Genomic DNA, 14471 nt, shown 5'->3' on the forward strand with positions numbered 1-14471 from the left:
TAGAACATAATACCCTGAACCATATTTAAGCTCTTACATGGCGTGATAGGAATAGATACATCCCTCAACTTGTTACAAGTGAGTAAAGTCCATGACTGAGCAGAGGATGCTGTTTTTATCAAGACTGACCCAAAGCGCATTTTGTACAAGCCCTCTCCCTAAACTTGTCCTCTAAACGCTCTAAAAAACTGGACTCATCAAAACAAAGGAGACCCTATCAGTTCTCATACATACGAGTTACCTGGGCGAATAAGCTTCACTGCCATCCTTAGCCTGGCATACCTCCCATTGCGTGGCCAGGGAGGGGCATGATTTAGGGTCATACTTTGTCGCATTGTACTGAGACTTGGAATGCTTAGAGACTGCTGGTGTCTGATCACCAGCAAGTGATGACGTGGTACGTTTCACCACTCATCATCCGCTCTGATGCCACCCACTCCAACCAGAGGCCCTCCCCACAGGCGCCACCCAGCCACAACAAAGGCCACCTGGCAGGATAGCCATTGCTGGGAGTCCCGATGCCCCAGGATGACTGGCATCTATTCCTTGGCATACGTGGGGAGTTAACGGCGCAGGCATCAGCAGAACAATCCCTGTGTTGTCTGGGGGCTACCAACAGGTTACATGGCGGCCCCACACAACGGACTGGCTAACGTGCTGAATATGAGGTGCTAGGAAGTCCATGGTCATCTTCGGTGCAGAAAGCGACACTCATGGTGTGTTGTGGAAAACGCACCTAGGAAGGCGTCCTCGCCCAAGAGATGGAGGATGAACTGGACTGCAGTGCGATGACACGAAAGTTGGCTAAAGATCTGAAGGCATGATGGACACGATGCACCATGTAAGGCGCCCTTCCCCAATTGGCTCGCTCTTTGGGAAAATTGAGAGAAATTGAGGTCAAACCCCACAGGGGACCATCACAAAGGCCGAAACGTGTGAGACTCCTTTTAGTCGACAGGCAGGAATACCTCGGGCCTATTGTAACCCCCGGACCCGCAGGGGGCGGATGAATTGAATTCTGGAGTTTAACAGGATGGAGTGGTCAGATGTGGGGGGGGGGGGGGGGGGGCGGAGGTAGAATCAGGAGGGAAGGTAGAGCGCTGGATTGTGTTCACGCACTTCCCTCCCTCATATGTCTAAACTGAAGGTCGAGCAGTTGATTCCCCAATATGTACCCCACTAAGTTACAGGAAACAACTACAGGTTGTTTCGCAATGTTATACAGACCCCCCTCACAGCGGGCCTTGTGAATCACTGGCTGTGCAGATATTCTCTGGGAGTGTATATTGCACAAAGTTTGTTAGCACGACACGAAATGCAGACACGAGTTACTAAGAACGCTAACGGACGTTATGCATATGGTCAGAATCTACGCAAATAGCTGCACACTGGGGGTATATTCTACACTGTTAGAGGGGAAAATAATTCTAAGTCGTCCTGTATGGTAGTGGTCTCCCAGGAAACGCAGCTTCCCACCACCAGGAGCTCTGCTCGCTTTTCAGTTTACATACAAACTATACCTCTCCAGTATTTCCTGTCCAGTTCTATGACTTAAGTAAACAAAGTATTTACAATTTTTAAGTGCGCTATCATGTAAAATGGTTCAACAGCTGGAGCTGTGAATTGTCTACCACACTGAAGAACCGTATCCACATGTAATGTGCTTTCAGTATGTATTCGACAATATCGGTTTCATTATCTACACTGTCACTGTCTGAAATACTTTTCATGGCATGAGCTGTATCAATTGCATCACCTCAGCCTCAGCTCTCCTAAAACATACTGTTTTCCTCAGCAACAAAATAGTTGGTCACGGTGGTATTATAGAATTTCAGACCTTTCGTGGAATGTCAAGCAAAGTATTATAGTAGATTACTATTCTAGGCTTCAACACTATCAGTTACATTCTATCAGACACATTTACACCCATTTTTGAAGACATACTGTGGATGTGTAGTAAATGGCTGCACTGAATGCAGCCCGCACTACAATTGCCAGCAATTCCTCAATGTAAACTGCTTATGAAGTCCACTGGTAACACCATCAGTGGTGATATAAGACCGGTAACTTTTTGGTCATTCACTAAAAAGTGAAAAACAGTTACACATCTTTCTAATACGCTGTCAACAATTAACAGGAGTAAGGTGCCAAATACACCAGTCCAGTGCCTTTCCCACCAACATTACAGGCATCATCACTAACATCACACATGATCGTATTTTACGTAAAAGCTCATTTAATATTTGCAAAGAATTAGCCATTCAATAAAGTAGCTCCACTATACAATCTAGAGCTTAGTGAAGTTATTTTGTCTGCTCACATAAGAACTGGAAAGGTGTAGTCTGTCTAAACTGAAAATCGAGCAGCACTCGTGGTGGAGGAAATCACGTTTCTCAGAATGCCACAACTGCTGCACTGGTTGGATAAGAATTTTTCATCTATCTGTGTACAACAGTGTGCAGAGATTTACACAGATCTGGTCCTTATGCGTTTCTTCCACTACTATTATTAGTAATTCGTATCTGTGTTTCATGTAATGTTTACGCGCTTACTGAGAAATATTGGCAAAAGACCCAATGCAGCACTCTTCTCCAAGCACAGAGGGTCTTGGCACCCAACTCGCCCAAGGAGGTTATTGAAGTAAGAATTCGATAAAATCTTGGGACATTATCACGGCTTCAGACTGTCAATCTGGGCGAAGTTAAATATCGAAGATCGGTCAAAGATGGTAATAGGACGCTTTCATACACCACCTGGGTCAGGACCTTTAGCGGTAGAGTGCTTCGGATAGAACTTGCAGAATATCGTTAGTAATTTTCTTGATCATAACGTTGTAATGGGGGGGGGGGGGGGGGTGTGACTGCAACTTGCCAGGTATAGATTGGGAGAATTCAAAGGGATCATGCAATATGCCAAGGCAAATGTGTTCGGAGTAAGGTCTTAATAACAGCCGCGTTTGAAAATTGCTACGTAAACAAAGAGAACTTCACCTCAGATTCAAGAGTAGTAAAAACCTAGCTGACATACAAACGCTGAACGAAGCGAAAATGAGCATAAGGAGAGCAATGAGAGAATTGTTCAATGACTTTGAAAGTAAAACTTTGTCAACCGATCTGAGTAAAAACCCTAAGAGGTTTCGGTTGTATGTAAAATCAGTAAGTGGGTCAAAATCGTCTATTCATTCACTCCGTCACCATACTGGCACCGAAACGAAAGACGACAGAGAGAAGACCGAAACACTGAATTCGGTCTTCCAAAATTGTTTTACCGCGGGAGATAGTAACACGGCCCCTCCTTTCAATCGTCGTACAAGCGTCAAAATGGCAGGTACTGAGATAACCGATCGCGGAATAAAAAAGCAAGTACAATCGCTTAGTAGTGGAAAGGCGTCAGGACTACATGAGATACCTGTAAGATTTTATAAAGATTATGCGAAAGAACTTGCTCCCCTTCCAGCAGTAATTTATTGTAGATCGCTTGAGCAACGAAGGATACCTAGCGATTGGAAGAAAGCTTAGGTCATTCCCGTTTTTAAGAAGAGCCGTAGGACAGATGTACAAAGTTGTAAACCTATATCATTGACGTGTATCTGTTGTAGAATTTTGAAACTTTATGCTCAAGAATTATGACGTTCTTGGAGAAGAAAAAATCTCCTCTATAAAAATCAGCATGGATCCCGCAAACAGAGATCCCCTGCGAAACTCATCTCTCTCTGTTCCTCCACGAGATCCACAGTGCCTTAGACAATGGCACTCAGCTGATTCCGTGTTCCTTGACTTCAGGAAAGCATTTGACACCGTCCCGCACTTCCGTTAAGTTAAAAAAAAAATCGAGCTTATCGAGTATCGGAGCAAAATTGCGACTGGATCAAGACTTCCTTGCAGACACAACACGTCGCTCTTGACGAAACAAAATCGGCACGTAATCTCCGGTGTACCCCAAGGAAGTGCGATAGGACCGTTACTGTTTACAGTGGAAGTATAATCTGATAGAAAGCGTCGGATGCTCTCTAAAGCTGTTCCCAGATGATGCGGTCGTCTATAGCAAAGCAGCAACGCCGGAAGATATGGTTCAAATGGCTCTGAGCACTATGGGAGTTAACTTCTGAGGTCATCTGTCTCCTAGAACTTAGAACTACTTAAACCTAACTAACCTAAGGATATCACACACATCCATGCCACGGGCAGGATTCGAACCTGCGACCGTAGCGGTCGCGTTGTTCCAGACTGTAGCGCCGGAAGATAGTAACGATTTTCAGAATGACCTCCAGAGAGTTTATGAACGGTGCAGGCTCTGGCAGTTGATCCTGAACATAAATAAATTTAACATATTGCGCATACACAGGAAATCCAAAACTGTATAGGCACAAAATTTATGGCAAGCCGCTGGAAACAATATCTGCCGTAAAATATGTAGGAGTAACTATACGGAGCGACCTTACTTGGTACGAACATATAAAACAAATAGTGGGAAAAAGCAGACGCCAGCCTCAGGTTGGCAGGAAGAATCTTAAGGATTTGTAACTCATCCACGAAGGAAGTGGCTTATAAGGCGCTCGTTCGACCCATTCTTGAGTACTGTTCATATATCCGGCCGGGATCCCTACCAGGTAGGACAGAGTGAAGATTCAACGAAAAGCGGCACGTTTCGTCACGGGATCGTTTAGTTGGCACGAGAGCGTTACGGAGATGCTCAACTAACTCCACTGTCAGACGTTACAAGAGAAGTGTTGAACATCACGGAGAGATTTACTATTGAAATTTCAAGAGAGCACTTTCCGGGAAGAGTCTGAAAACATGTTACTTCCCCCCTACATACGTTTCGCGTAATGACCATGAGGAGAAAATTCGAGAAATTAGAGCCAATACAGAGGCTTACCGACAATCATTTTTCCCACGCGCTATTTACGAGTTGAACAGCGTTGGAGGGTTCAGTTAGTGGTACAATAAGTACCCTCTGACACACCATTACGTGGTTTGCAGGGTATGATGTAAAATAAATTCTAACCTCTGTAATAGAATAGATTCGAACGTAACTTCACCATCTTGATCCTGCCAAAAACTGACAGGCACCTGATGAACTTTTATCAAAATGTCTGCCTATGTCATCTCGCCGCCTCTGGCGACCATTTCAGTGCACCACTGAACACAGCCTACGTTTATGCTGCAACCTCGAAGTGCAGACCGCCAGCACAGCATGCTGGCTCTGATAAACAAACCCACTCCCCTCTGACCAGCCACAGGGGCGCATTTGGGGTGGTTGGTTATTTGGGGTTTGATGGGGGCTAAACATCGAGGTCATCAGTCCCCTGTTCCAAACAGACATACTTGTAAAAGGCCTATACAGTAAAAGCGTAACCTCTGCACCCAGAGGGAGGGAACACCAAGGGGTACAGAGCTGAAATGAACACCGCAATTACACAAAATAGAGGACTCTTAAAAGGAGCAGAGCAAATAGTTGACTAGAGTAAAACAGACTACAGTGGTTGATGGATCAGGTAGAAGGTCAACCACTCAACTACAAACGAAGAACCTCCAGCTGAAAACGGTTGATAGAGGTACCAACACAACTTGTTACCATAAAAGACACTATTTTGGTATCCACGTCACAAGTAAGTCGCTGGAGTGGTTGTAGCCTGAGAAATCATGCGAGAGCGCCCACACTAGAGAGTGATAAAACCCAGCTGCACGGATAAAACGTAAAACTGAGTCAGCTATAGAGGCATCGTCACCTAGAATTAAAGGAAGTGCGGCTGGTAAATTAAAGGACTGCCGCAACAGGGCTAAAACGGGGCAGTCCATTAGAAGATGGACCACTGTCAGCCCTGCATCACAGCGACACTTGGTTGGGTTCTCATGGCGAAGGAGATAGCTATGTGTAACCGCGTATGTCCAATTCGGAGATGGCAGAGAACTGAGTCCCTACGCGTGCTCCTCAAGGATGAATTCCATATGTCCATGGACGACTTGACCATGTGGAGCTTATTTGGCGTGTACAAGACAGACCATTCAGAGCTCCAGACATCACGGACCTTGCGATGTAGGGCTGACCGGAGGTCTGTTTCCACGAGACCAAGCTCCAGGGGTGGCCAAGTGGCGGCCTGCTTGGACAACCGATCGACACGTTCGCTTCCTGGAATGCCGATGTGGCTGGGGTCCACACAAACGTCGCTGAATGACCACACTCTGCGAGACCAAAAACAGCATCTTGAATACCGCGCACCAAAGGGTCCCAAGAAAAACACTGGTCGAGTGCTTGCAATCCACTCAGGGAGTCATTGCAAATGAAAAGTGACTTCCCAGGGCAGCAGGAAAGGTGAGCAAGTGCACGAAAAAAAGCAACCAGCTCCGCAGTGAAAACACTGCTCCCACAAGGCAGGGAATGCTGCTCAACGTAGTCACCGTGGATGAAAGCAAACCCAGTGCGTCCATCGACTACAGAACCATCGGTGTAGACTACATCTGCCTCGCGAAACGAGGCAAGAAGAGCCATGAATTGTTGACGAAGACTGGCAGGTGGAATGGAGGACTTGGAGTCTCAGGACAAATCCAAGCAAAGCCGCAAGCGAGGGAGGGACCAAGGAGGGGTGGAAGAAGAGGGCCGAAAGATGGAGGAAGGGGGAAAACTCGAGTGACGAGAGAAGGGAACGAACGCGGACCGCGATCAGGAAACCCGACCTAGGCCGCCGTCGTTGGGAGGGGAGTGCAGTGCAGAAGATGGAAAAAGGAGCCTGTGGTTTGGGTGGTCGGGCGAGGTATGGACGCGGGCGATGTATGACGCAAGCAATTGTTGTCGGCGGAATCGTAGGGGAGGGATTCCAGCTACTACAAGAAGGCTAGTCACCGGACTAGTGCGGAAGGCACCTGTCGCCAGTCTGACGCCACAATGGACAATCGGGTCGAGGATCTGCAACGTGGATGGTGCTGCTGAGTAATACAATATGAGCAGAGCTAAAATAAGTGCCAACTCTAACCCGAAAGGAGCCATTGGAGAGAGAATTCCGTACAAAAATCGGAAGTGGACCCTGTAAGCACCATTCGTGCAGCGTAGCAAGGATATGAAGGCGCCAGGTGGTATCGTACACCTTCTGAAGATCAAATAAAACAGCAACTAGATGTTCTCGCCGAGTAAAAGCTGTACGACTAGCCGACTGTATCGAGACTAAATTGTCGATCGCTGAGCGGCCCTGATGGAAGCCCCCCTGTTGCTGGGTCAGGAGGCCCCGAGCTTCGAGAATCCACATGAGCCGCCGGCTCACCATCCGTTCCAGGAGTTTGCACATAACGTTGGTAAGGCTGATAGGGCGATAGCTATTAACCACCAGCGGACTGCACCAGGTTTCAGCACCAGGATGGTAATGCTATCGTGCCAACGAGTTGGGAAAACGCCCTCAATCCAGATGGGGTTAAACAGGGCGAGTAATTCACTCTGACAGTGCAGCGAGAGATGGCGAAGAAACTGGTTGTGAATTCGGTCTGGACCTGGAGAGGTATCGGGGCAAGCTGTAAGGGCACTTTGGAACTCCCATTCACTAAACGGGGCGTTGTATCGTTCCCAATGGTGTGTGCAAAACGACAACTGCATAAGCCAAAAATGCGCTGAACCTGTGGCAGCACCTAAGATGGGGAGGTGCGAGAACGTATGGTGGGAACATATTGTTCCCAGCAGGCCTGTTTCCTCTGCCGGATTAACCTCCGAGCCCAGGCCCGGGCCCACAGCCGTTTAAAGGCAACCAGATTCTCGAGGGAAGGATGACGCCGGTGTCGCTGCAGGGCTCGGCGGCGGTCCCGGATAGCTTCTGCAATCTATGGTGTCCACCAAGGGACTGACTTACGCCTTAGAGTACTTGAAGAACAGGGGACAGTTGCCTTGGCAGCAGGAACAATGGTCATAGTGACCTCGTCCACTGCCAAATCAATGTCACCAGGAAGCAGAGCAATGGCCATAGTAGCTGAGGTGTAGGCTGCACGATCAGCTCCATGAAGAGACCATCATGGCAGCTAGTCAGGGGGTTGGGATTGAAGAAGAGAAACCAGGATAGGAAAGTGGTTGCTACCACAAAGGTCGTCGTGGACCCTCCTACTGAGGTATGGAAGGAGACCTGGGCTACAAGAAGAGAGGTCAATGGCCGAGTATGTGCCGTGAGTCAAGCTAAAATATGTGGGAGCACCAGTGTTAAGTAGGCAAATGTCCTGCTGTGCCCAGAGAGCCTCAATGTTCCTACCCTGGCCAGAGATCTGGGCCCCACCCCATAAGGGGTGGTGGGCATTAAAGTCCCCCAAAAGGAGGAACAGCGGGGGCAGCTGGGCGAAAAAGGCCACTAGGTCAGCAAGAGGGACAACCTCATCCAGGGGAAGGTAGAGGGAACAGATGGGAAGCTCCATTCCTGCCCAGATTATAACAGCCACAGCCTCGAGAGCCATGTGAAGAGGCACTGGGGCACTAGGAACAGTGGCAAGAACATTAACACAGACACCCTGTCGTGTTCTACGCGGTTCTTATAGTAACCCCGGTAGCCACAGAGGGAGGGGGTCCGCTGAACAGGAAACCAGGTTTCCTGTAGGGCCAGACAAGTGGCAGGGAAGCGGCACAAAAGCTGTTTCAACTCAGCAAGGTGATGGAAAAAACCACGGCAATTCCATTGAAGGATACTGGTATCCAACTATGAAGACATGAAAGAACCTGGGGGGGGGGGGGGGGGGGGCGGATAGGTCACGCCTTACAAGCGCTCACCGCCACCGTTTGCGAAGTAGCCTGATCAACTTCCATAGGAGCTGTGGGTCGAGCAACATCTAGCTCCTAAGTGGACACTAGATGCTCCACATCATCTTCAGGTGCAGTTGTGAACTCCTTTTCTGTCTCTATTACCTTTTGCTTTTTCTTCTTTTTGGTAGGGTCCCATTTGTCCCTCAGTTTATCAGGCTGGGTGGGCTTTTCCGACCCAGTCTCTTGGACCGAGGAAGACCTGGAAGCCCTATGGCCCCTCAGGTGGTGGCTTTTTCAGTCACTGGCTGACATCTGGAGGGGCAGTAACCACAGAAGGGAGGGAACCAAGCGACTCCTTCCACGCAAGGGGAGCCAGAGGAGGCGAGCACTTCTACGGCTCACAGGTGGGGACTGAAGTCCCCAGAAAGGAGGGGTTGTTACTCCTGATGTTGAAAACAGGGGAGCAATGGAAGAGGGCATTCCGAACTATCAGGGGGGCTGGAATAGACGGCTGGGCTGGAGGGCCCACAAAAAGCGGTTGAGCTTGTGGGCTCATCGCCAGGGATGGCTGTAGATTACGGCGATGAAAAGCTCACAGGGTGAAGTCGATTGTACTTGCATTTAGCCTCTGTGTAAGTAAGTCTGTCCAAGGTATTATACTCCATAATCTTCCGTTCTTTTTAATAAACCGCGCAGTCTGATGAGCAATGTGGATATTTCTGTGCGCTATTGACACAAACAGGGGGCGGCGAACATGGGATGTTGGGGTGGGAGGCACGTCCACAATCCCAACAGGTAGAGTTGGCGTCACATCTCTATGACATATGCCCAAACCTCCAGCACTTTAAGTAGTGCATGGGAGGAGGGACCTAATGCTTAACATCACATCGATATATCACCACCTTGACCTTCTTGGGCAAGGTGTCACCCTCGAAAGCCAAGATGAAGGCGCCGGTGGCGACCCTAATATCTTTAGGTCCCCTGAAGACACGTCGTACAAAGTGGACACCGCGGCGTTCTGCGGAGCTCGTCGTCAGACTGTAACAACAGGTCACGATGAAAAATAAGTTCCTGAACCATATTGAGGCTATTATGAGGCGTAATGGAGACTGAAACATCACCGAGCTTGTCACAAGCAAGCAATGCCTGTGACTGTGCTGGGGATGCTGCCTGTATGAGGACTGCTCCAGACCTCATTTTAGACATGCCCTCAACTTCTCCAAACTTGTCCTCTAAATTTTCCACAAAAAACTGGGGCTTTGTGGTCAGAAATGAGTCCGCATCTGTTTGGGTGCAAACCAGAAATCGAGGAGAATACGTCTCACCAGGTAATTTAGACCGCCGTTCCTCCCCTGGTGTGGGCAGTGAAGGGAACAATTGATTGGTTGGTTGGTTGTTTGAGGTTTAAAGGACCAAACAGCAAGGTCATCAGTCCCTTGTTTCACATGTGGTCCATTCCGCTAATGTGACATCTCAGGAAAGTCAGAACAATAAAAGGGAAAAGGCTAAAAACGTAAAGGGGCAGTCATGTTGTCAATGATAAAAACAAAACGAGGGAAGTCAGCAAGAGAACGAACCCAACGCTATGCTGAAGCAGCATAGGCAAGACCACCTGTGACTTAATGGGCACAACCGCTAGAATGTAGAAAGTACATATAGGAAAAGGAGACTAACCAAGCCTTAAAAAAAGGGTAAAAACAGAGTAAAAGGGGAAGAAAAGAGGATTTCGGTCAGGGAGATGAATCGGGAATCTCCGAACACTGCTTACAGTGGGAGACAGCCAAACACTCAACGCCCTGCCCCACCAATACCAGAGAGAGATTAAAAACCTTAAAACTGAGAATAAAAACCACTTTCCTGGAGGAAACCGAGAACCAGAGAGACTATCCGGGAATCGTCAGCCAACATCAAAGGTAAAGTGTGGGGGAGTCTGTGCTTAGCACGCAGAGCCAAAAGAAGAGGGCATTCAACCAAAATGTGGGCTACCGACTGGAAGGCTCCACAACCACAAAGTGGGGGTGGCTCATCACGCAAAAGAAAACCATGGGTCAGCCTGCTATGGCCAATGCGGAGACGACACAGTGTGGTCGAGTCCTTTCGGGAGAGGCGAAAGGAAGAACGCCACGGGCCTGGTGTCACCTTAATCGCACGAAGTTTATCAGACAGGGGAGTAGCCTCCCAAGAATTGGCCCATGACTGTGCGAAGTGGGATTTGATGTGAAGCCGTAAATCCTCTACAGGAGGGGTTACAGAAAACGGGGGGGGGGGGGGGGCGGTAAGTGACTGCTCCCCCAGCCAAACGATCAGCGAGCTCATTACCTGGGATACCCACATGGCCAGGGACCCAAAGGAAGTCAATGGAACAAGCAGCACGGTGAATATCAGCGAGATGGTCATGGATGGCAGAGACCAAGGGATGGCGCGAAAAACACTGGTTAATAGCAAGAAGGCCACTCATCGAGTCTGAACATAACAAAACGCGGTTGTGTTGGGACTGTTTAATAAAGGTAACGGCCTGGGAAATTGCCATCAATTCCGCAGTAAACACCCCGCATGTAGGTGGCAGCAGATGATTTTCCATTCCGACGGAGGACGTGAAGGCATACCCCACATGATCAGCAGATTTAGAGCCATCAGTGTAAAAAACAACAGCATCCCGAAACTCCCATAAAATTTGGCGGAAAAAGGAACGGAACACCACCATGGGGGGTGGGGGGGGGATGGAATCTTTTGGACCTCGGCAGAGATCCATCCGAATTCGAGGCGAAGGAACTAACCAAGGGGGGATGGAGGGAAGGGAGCGAGGAAGGCAGGACAAAGAAGGAAGCTGAAAATCACGGCAAAGAGACGAGGGCGGGGGTCGGGTGGGCGACGTCCATGGTCTGGGAACAGGATAGAATAGGAAGGATGAGTGGGAGAGGAACGGATAGTGAGTGCATAAGACACCAGAAGCTGGGACCGCCGAACAGAAAGGGGGTGGGGGGATCCCAGCTTCAACCAGGAGACTATCAACAGGGCTAGTAGGGAAGGCACCGGTGGCCAAACGGATACCACGATGGTGGACTGGATCCAGCACGTGTAGTGTGGAAGGAGCAGCTGAACCATAAACTTGACAACCATAGTCCGAGCGAGACAGAACTAGAGCACGATAAAGACGGAGAAGGAGGGAACGGTCCACACCCCAAGAGGAGTGGGCAAGGAAGCGAAAGACATTGAGTTTACGGAAACATCCTACGTTCAGATGTCTGATATGGGGCAGCCAAGTGAGCTTGTTGTCAAAGAGAAGACCCAGGAAACGAAACTGTGGGACCACAGGCAATCGGTGGGCATCGAGATAGAGCTCTGGATCAGGGTGGATCGTAGTACGGCGACGGAAGTGGACCACCCGCGATTTTAGAGGAGAGAATTGGAACCCATGTGATAGGGTCCATGCAGGGGCACGCCGTATAGCTCCCTGGAGCTGCCGCTCTGCAAATGCCATCGAAGAGGAACTAACCCAAATGCAGAAATCATCCACATACAGGGCAGGGGCGACCAAAGGACCGACAGAGGCCACAGTCCATCGATAGCAATGAGAAAACGGACACTCAAGACAGAACCCTGTAGGATGCCCGTCTCTTGGGTCCGTGGAGAACTAAAAACAGTACCAACTCGAACTCTGAATGACCGATGGAACAGGAACTGGCGGATAAAAATCGGGAGTGGGCCCCAAAGACCCCACTGATGAACGGTAAGTAAGATGTGATGGCGCCAGGCCGTGTCATAGGCCTTGCGAAGGTCAAAAAACACTGCAACCCAATGGCGGCGCTGGGAAAAAGCCTGCCGAACTGCGGATCCCAAGCGAAGTTATGATCGATTGCAGACCGTCCCTCTCGAAAGCCACACTGGTAAGGGGACAATAGACCCCGAGATTCAAGGACCCAATTGAGCCGACGGGCTACCATCCGTTCAAGTAACTTACAAACAACATTGGTCAAACTAATTGGCCAATAGCTGTCAACAGATAGGGGGTTCTTACCAGGCTTAAGAACAGGAACCACGATGCTATCCCTCCACTGAGAAGGGAAGTCACCCTGGAGCCAGATACGGTTAAACACCTGAAGATGATGTTGCTGTTGTGGAGCACTGGGATGTTGAAGCAGTTGGTTATGAATGGAACCTGGGCCAGGGGCTGTATCATGAGAAGAAGAAAGTGCAGAAATAAATTCCCATTCAGTAAAAGGTTCGTTGTAAGATTCTGACTCTTAAGGGGTGAAACATAAGGTGGAAGCTTCAGCCCGCTGTTTTTGATGAAGGAAAGCAGCTGGATAGGAGGCTGATGCTGAGGCCACTGCAAAATGGGTCACAAGATGTTCTGCAAGAACTAATGGGTCTGTACAAAGGCCATCTGGGAGGTGAAGGCCTGGGAGGGTGGACTGCCGATGGCAACCTTGGAGAGAGCGAAGTGTAGCCCATACCCGTGACAGAGGGACAGTAGAACCAAGGGAAGAAACGAATCGTTCCCAACATATCCGCTTGCTCTGTTTGATTAAATAACGGGCTTTAGCACGGAGGCGTTTAAAGGTAGTAACGCTGGCTACGGATGGGTGCCTCTTAAAATGTTGCAAAGCTCGACGGCGATCACGGATGGCAATGGCTATGGCCGTACTCCACCATGGGACTTGCCGGCGACGAAATGATCCAGATGAGCGCGGGACAGCAAGGTTAGCAGCGCTAACAATCGTGTCAGACATGTCACGTAGGACGTCATCAATACAACCCGACAAAGAGGGAGAAAACACGACCTGTGCAGTGTATAGAGGCCAATCGGCGCGTTGGAAAGACCAACGAGGTAACCTGTCCATCGGGGAGCGGGAAGGGAGCGAGATAATCAACGAGAAATGGTCACTATCACAAAGGTCGTCGTGTGGCGGCCAGTGTAATGAAGGGAGGAGAGAGGGAGAAGAAAGAGAAAGATCAATGGCAGAAAAGGTAACATGACCGGCACTGAAATGAGTAGGGGAGCCATCATTAAGAAGGCGCAAGTCGTGGTCTGCAGTCTAAATGTGTCCAAGCGACGTCTGGGCACAAAGACTTAGTTTACGAAAAAAAATCTACGTCAACAGTCGACACGCTTGAGTGCTTTATTATTTTCAACTGGAGAGTTGGCGCAGTGATTAGAATGACTATTTAACGACCAGAACGCCGTGTGCCCAAATCCCCAGGTTTATGTTTTTTATTTATCTTGTGGATAATTATAGTACCATATTGGCCCGAAACTAAGGCGCATTTTTTTAATCCAAATTTCACCCTCGAAAAGTTTGGGTGCGGCCTATAACCGCTATCTTTTCTTTCTACATACCCTTTGTGTTAAAAGAATTTTGCTCATTTTCAGAATTTCAACTAGCGTCTGTAACCTAATGTGGTAGCAAGGCATTTTATGACGCAAAAAGGCATACTTTTACCGGTACTTTATTTGTATTAACATTCTGTAGGTCTACCAATATTGTTTATTTATCTCGTAATTCAATTTCGGTTTGAGACTGATGAGGATGCCTGGTTTATGTCGTTAAGAACGAACATTTAATGAGAAAAGCATTAATACAAGGAATCTGGCACAAGCTTCAAACTAACAGTTGTGCGTTACGCCGAAAACCCAACCAACGGAGAGGCCTAAAGATGATTTGCCCTGGACGAACATAATATGCTACTATAAGCTGCCGCACAAGAAAAACGGGAGAAGGCGGTTTCAACGAGTATCAGAAGACGAAATTGTGGCAAATACC

Source organism: Schistocerca cancellata, chromosome 4 (assembly GCF_023864275.1).
Source record: "Schistocerca cancellata isolate TAMUIC-IGC-003103 chromosome 4, iqSchCanc2.1, whole genome shotgun sequence".
NCBI classification, from domain to species: domain Eukaryota; kingdom Metazoa; phylum Arthropoda; class Insecta; order Orthoptera; family Acrididae; genus Schistocerca; species Schistocerca cancellata.